Source organism: Apteryx mantelli, chromosome 14, assembly GCF_036417845.1.
Source record: "Apteryx mantelli isolate bAptMan1 chromosome 14, bAptMan1.hap1, whole genome shotgun sequence".
NCBI lineage: Eukaryota > Metazoa > Chordata > Aves > Apterygiformes > Apterygidae > Apteryx > Apteryx mantelli.
Genome location: NC_089991.1, coordinates 12,890,149 through 12,897,040, shown reverse-complemented (window position 1 = coordinate 12,897,040; position 6,892 = coordinate 12,890,149).

Genomic DNA, 6,892 nt, shown 5'->3' with positions numbered 1-6,892 from the left:
GGCTGTGGCTAGGGCCGATAGCATGGCCACAGTTACTTTTAATAAGATGACAGATAAGGAGAGGATATAGTAGTAGTCCTAATTCATTGGAATTTTTTTTCTTTTTCCTGGTGAAAAGTGGGATTGATGGCAAGCGGAGGCATGCTTCTGAGCAAGGACTTCTCAGGAGAGTTCATTATACTCCTGCCTGTGAAGGGTGTACCAGTGTCCCTCGCCTTAGTGTGCAGTTGTTCAGGGAAATGCACTTCCAGCACCATTCTTGTATTATGACGGTTGTCTCTTGTCCTTCACCTCCTTTCTCTTTTTGCTGGTTTCTCAAGGTTTGGTATCAGAGGTGTCACTACCCATGGTCTGGGTCTCTGCTTGTCCCTCTCTTGTGAATCCATATGCTGTACCTCACTCCTTACCTCATAGGACAAGTCAAGCCTCTTGAGTTCTCCCACTAGGCCGCCAGGAAGCAAGCGGTGGAATTTCAATGCCCTGGCCCCCAGGTGGGGACTATGTGGGGTGAGATTTCAAGCGTGACTGTGCTTACTACCATGAGGAGGAGGAGGATACAAGCTCCTGTCCCTTGCATCAATCCTTATCTGTTCTTCCTTGTTTCCCTCTAATCCCAGCCCTCACTGTTCTTGGATAGGGAGCTGAACTTAGGACTCCAGCTTCTAATACTGCAGCCTCACAAAAACAAAGCTGGTCTAGAAGCAGTGATCACAACACAGCTATGTCTTAGTGGCACATCCCAAACCCCAGAGCTGGCCCTGCTCCTTAGGGGCTTGTGTGTTGGTTCTTTACCCCATCAGAAGTAACTTCTGATGAGGATTTTAAAATATAAGTGCATAACCAGGAGAGGTGGCTAAGGCACCACCCTTGACACAATCTGTTTAATATTGCATAGTTTTGTTCAGTAAATGTCACCTGTTGGGATACCTATAGGTATCAAGCTAGAAACCCTGAAGCCCAAGCCCTGATTCTCCTATCATGAGAAGTCATGGCTTGTTGATCTCAGCAGGGCTATGACAGGGCAATGCTGATTTGAGCAAGACCATTATCAGGCCTCAATATAATTGTGCCTGCAAGGATGTCTTCACTGCAAAATTAATTCAGGGTCTTACCTGCTGTGTAGCTGGAGCTGTAATCTAGTGCCCAAAGTCTGTGGTGTGTTCAGCCTGGGCTAGCTGGCTCAGCTGGTCTGCAGACTAAAACTCAATTCATGCTTCTGTCAGGCAGGTAATCTGGTGAGGTGAGGATGCAAGCTAAACCACTAGAGAGCAAACAGACCTCTGGTATCTCCTTGTGTCCACCACCAGGTGCCTGAATAAGCCAGACATCTCTTCTCACAGACCCACTGGAGAAGATAATTTCAGCCTGCTACAGCGCTACCAATCCTGGGACTAGCTCCCTGGAAGGCCTACCACAAAAAAAAAAAGAAAAAAAAAAAAAAAAAAAAAAAGACAGCTCTACCTGTCCCTGCTTGTGCCAAACTTGACTCACCTGGAGTGGCAATGATATGCTTGCTTGCAGCTCTGAGACAGTGCCTGTAATTAAGGACTATGCCTCATGCCCTAGCCAGGCTCAGCCAAGTTCCCTCTGTAAGTGAAGGGGGAGTCCCAGTTTGGTTTAAGGTACTTAATGCAATTCAAGTGGCAAATCTATAAATAAAAGCTAGTTTTAAGGTGGGCTCATGTTTTTTCATGGTGGTGTCATCTCATGTCCTGTAAAAAATAGATGATTTTACACTGGAGGTACCAATATATTCCAACCTCAAGTTGGTAACTGGTGATAAGATTTTTGCATCCTCTCTGCCCTCTGAGAGCTTCCACTACTGGGAAGTTGTTGAGGTCTCTGTGCATTGTGCTTTTTGTGACTGGCTTCTTACTGTCGATAGGAGCAGTGACAGCACTAAGCACAGCCTGCAAGCCCCAGTAGCAATGCTTTGTGTGCTGATGAGATCATTAAGCCAGTGTTAAGCCATCCCTGCCTGCCTCCTCTGAAAATAGCAACATCCTCTTTTGCTGCATCTGTTCCCAAACTATGCGCTTTCCATGTGCTTGTTCTGGGTCAAACCCTGGCTTCCCTGTCTCCAGCACTGCTAGGAGCTGGCCCTGTCCCATGACTGGCCTCACTGCCCTGTCTGCAATAGACCTGGAGAGCAGGAATAAGACAAAGATGTAACGCCATGGTAGTTTCTACATAGAAGCCTGGCACTAAAGTGCATGAGGACTGTGACCCAGGTTTGCTAGACAGTCATGATTTAAAGCAGTCTGGTTATTCCTACTGACAGCTTTGACCCTTAGGCTGTACCTGTTGGCACTTGGCTCTTCTGCTTGCCTTGAATGCTAGGAGAAGACAGAATGATGTGGCATGCAAACATGTCTCCTTTCATTTTCTCTTTTGCTAGGATCCTTGCTTGACAACTGAGGCAGCAGTTTACTAGATGCTGAAATCCTCCCTCTCTTTGTAGCCTGCCGTGTGGGTCACGACCTCTGCTCAGCCTATGTTAGGGTACCCAGAGCTTTGGTTTGGACTGGAGGTCCTTCATTAGCGGCATGACAATGGGATATGATAAGTGAAGGTAGAGGTGAACTGGGAAAAGGGCAGGCCCTGCAAGTCAGGAGGCCAGCCTTCCCGTGCAAGGGAAGTCTGCTGGAAATGAGATCAGAGGTTGTGATTTCTCACCTAGCTCAGCCCGAGCTTTGCATTACCAAGCTAACTCCAGTATCTGTAGTCCAGGCTGTGCACTTCACAGTGTAGATGTTTCCTTAGTGTGGGATTTACCTGACAGTATAACCTGGGGGCTGTTCATCCCTGTACTTCTCAGAGGCGACTGTCTTACCTAACAGAAGCACCAGCATCTTCCCATCAGCTGCAGGCGGAGTCTGGAGTAGCTCCAAGCAGATGTCCTGTGCAATATGTACAACAGTTCCTTACATGTTGCCCAGTTCATGGCTGCCTCTTTCTTCTGGGGCCCTCTGCTGCCCACCATGGTGGAGAAAGACTGAAAATATGAGAGCCTGATTTCCAATAAGCGGCTGCCCTGTAGCTGGATCACTGAAAAAAAGTGGAACCATACAGGGATAACAGCCAAAAATGTTTGCCTTTTCTCTAATTTCTATGCTGCTTTGTTTTCACGCAGAACATGGTTATAAATGACCTCATTGGCCCATCCTCATGTTTTCCGGGAGTCCTTTCTGTGCATGCTTTGCTATGGGAGTGCTTCCCTGGTAACTCTGTAACCCTGTCTGCCTAGGAGGAATGGTAGATGTATTTTTTCCTTTATTTCCCAAGATACCTATCCATACCAGGGCCATCAAAGGTTGCAAAGCTGATGAACTTTTCCCCCTAGAAATGAAAGTTCAGATGGAGGGAGAAGGGAGATGAACACAGAAAAATGCAATATCCTTAAACAAGGTAACAGACTCACGGTATAGATTGATTTCTGCAAAAGAGACATGCAAGTGCCATTAGGAAATAATTATTAAAGAGAGGGAGAGAGGGGCTGAGAAGACTTAAAGGACGTGAAGAAATTTTGACAATGCTAGAATTAATGAATGTTAATTTCTACTTTGGTGCTCATCCACCACACTGAAGAACAATTAAGTATCTTGATTTTTTTACTTAAATACTGTCTCCATAGAAATGATGGAAATCAATTGAGAAGCCTGAGCAGCATAAGATACCCTTTACCTCTCCCTTAAAGAAGTGGACAGGAATGTTCTAGGTGCTTTCTAGTAGAGAAGGGATCAAATCCTTCTTTCACTGAACTGAGCTTTGCATGGTACCACAGCAGGGCAGGACCAGGCCTGTTGCTTGCAGTCACCCACACAGAGGAGATGTATGATGTCTAGCTAGCAGGGAGTGATGTAGCCCTGCAGTCAAGCTGGCAGGATTGTGTTTTGGGGAAGGAGGGGTTTGTACTGTGTTATTCATTGCTGCCTATAGCAATGTTTTAGAGTAGGAATGGGGTATTGAAAGAGATTAGCTTCTCTTTATTTGGCACAGGGATAAGAACTATGTTTTATTAAAAAATGGTAGTACAGTACAAAAATATGATTGTATAAAATCTGTGAAAAATATGACACCATTTAAAATAGCCTTTTCTCCTTTCAAATGTTTCTCTCTTTTAAAAAAATATATATCGTAAATGCTTATAATCCTTTTCCACTAGCACTAGGAAACCAATCAAGGTTCTCAAATTATAGCCAAGATAAAGGACAACCAATAACGTAATTTGAATTGTCTTGGCTTTGCCTTAAATTAAGGATCTTCAGAAGTAGCAGAATCAAAAAAAACCCCAAAAAACAAAAACAAACCCACTCCAGAAAAGTCTGGAAAAAGAAGTAGTTTCTATTCACAGGACATGAGAATTTCCAGCATTTGAAACTGTTTGATGCTACCAGGAACAAAGTGACCCGGTCCTGATCCAGCAAAGGTTTCCAGGACAGGAGGAATGGGGGTGCTATGAGACCTACAAAATGAATGGCCCTGCCCATGTATTCAAAGGTAAGCTGGTCCTTTCCTAGGCTCAAGACAAAGCCTTGCAGTCTACAGGAGACCACACACTTACTGGTCTATCCTGGACACTCCACAGCTCTGGCAGAAGTGCAGTTCCAGCTCTCTTGGCATAGGGAGGCAGCTGAGACAAAAGCAGTGGAGCTGGGGATACCGGCTGTCCAAGTGCAGAGCCCAGTGTTCAGAGCATCCCCACATTGGAAATGGGATGTGGACTCATCTCTAGGGCAGGAAGGTCTAACATTTGCACCACTCACAGATTTCTCTGTTCCTGGGATGCCAACTGGAAAGCCACTTTAATCAGAAGTTAAAGTGTGAAAATCCCATCTGCCTGACCAAAAAATAATTTTATCCTACCTTTGTTTTCTTTTCCCCCAGTTATATTTACACATAAGGAAAAATAATTCCTGCTCATGAAGTGATACATTTTTAGTAACATCTGGAAATAATATTGTTTGGAAAAGGATGCTTTTCCAAAGAGTCCAAGTGAATTAGGACCTTATTTTCTCTCTTTACCGCCAGACCGCTGCTTATTTTGTTCAGAGGTTTTTCCTTCTGAGACTGGTTTTTATAGATAACTAACTAACTATTGAGTTAAATTCTATATGTCAATATTTCTGGAAGCTACCCTGCAATATCAAATCCTGTACATTTTTACTGATAAATATAATTGTCGGTACTATTAAAGCAGCCTACTTGGAAAAAGAGATAGATTATCAAAGCAATTTCTGTTGTAATACAGAGACTAAACATGGCAAAGTACAGATGGAGAAAAATAGTTGATTGTGAATACTCCACAGATTTGCTAGGGGCTCTTAGAACAGTCTAAAGTCTTGTATATGTGGTGAAACTGTCTGGCAGAATATCTGTGGGACAGCTGCCTCAGTACTGTTAGGCCTTTGCCAAAACCATGGGACGTTTCATGTTAGGATATGAATGCTGTTCACTGTGACTGTGCAAGCAGCCTTTGGGCTGAAAGATGGCCCGAACAGAAACTGGATGCCTAAAGGAAAGGAAATAACACTGCTTATGGTGAGCATCAAATGCATCCAGTAGTTGGCAGAGTTGAACTGGATGTAAAGGCAGAGCTGGACTCCCAGAGGCTGGTAAGCATGTAATTTTTATTTCAGTCCCTAAACTCCCATGGGCTCCACTATAAGCTGAAGTGTTTAAATATGAGCAGGAAGTGCAAGTATCTTTCTGATGATTTCTATTCTCTAATTTGCCTTCCTTTGGCCTCCTCCAGTACCAAGAAGTGACACTGGAACTTCTGTGAAGTAATTATTATTATATCTGCATCTCCAAGTAGTAGGTCTGGGGCTGGCATGGGATTCCCCTTTGGTCTTAAGGCCCTTTTCTAAGCCAGAGCAGAAAGAAATGAGGCAGGAATGCATTCCTTTTCCTTGCTCCGGTCTTGCCCTTGGGATGCTTCGATGTAGGATCAAAACTTTCTTGGGTGGGAGGACAGTGCACAGGATTTGTTAACTATTTACTGCTAACTTCTTAGAGAAGCTCCAGTTAGACAGCAGGATGGAGTAAAGAAACTTGCTGGGGCAAACTCTCCCTAAAAGAAAATACAGAGCCCTGAAGCTGGCTGTGCCCTAGCTCAGCTGAACCTCCCATGAGCCGTCTCAGTGAACCTGGGGAGACTGAGATGTTGCATGAAGCACTGCTGAATTTTCTGACTCTGAGGTGCTAGGCCTGAGCATAAAAAGAGGACCTCTTTGGCCCAAGCAAAAGTGATTTACAGTGGCTCCCCTGTGTGGGCCAGGAGCCCCGGTGCACAGGCTGCGATGCCTCTGTCCTCCTGCTGGGCAGGTAGGGGAATTCCCCAGTTTTGCTTGTTAGGCTGCAGCAAGGACGAGTCATTTAAAGCGATTACACAACCCGCAGTTGGCACGACCAGCCCTCACGGATGCAGGGAGAGTTCAATAATTCAGCGAGCAAAACCAGCAGATTTGGTCTCAAGCCAAGGCTCAGAAGATTGTCCTAGCAGCACATAACGGCTCTGCTCAACAGCTGGCATTCTCCCACCTTGGGAAAGCACTGTTTGCCAGGGCCAGGGAAAGAGAGATCCTCAACCCACAGGTTTGCTGCTGCCAGAATAGAAGAAAGCAGGAAAGGGTGTAACATACTGGTTCCCACTGATGTCTCATGATCTTTCCCTGTCTCGGCACTACCAAGGGAGTCAGAAAGCTAGGCAGCCTTTGCCAAAGCATTAGGAAATACTGCCATTTGCCCTAGTCCATGCAGTGAATATCACATTTTTTTCTTTTTTAGGTCTTTTTTTCCTTGTTCTTATATTTTGTTTTTTTAAATAAAGTGTATTTAGTGCTGGTGAAAGGTGCTGAACTGGCAGCCTTGGAGATGGGTGTCCTTTTGC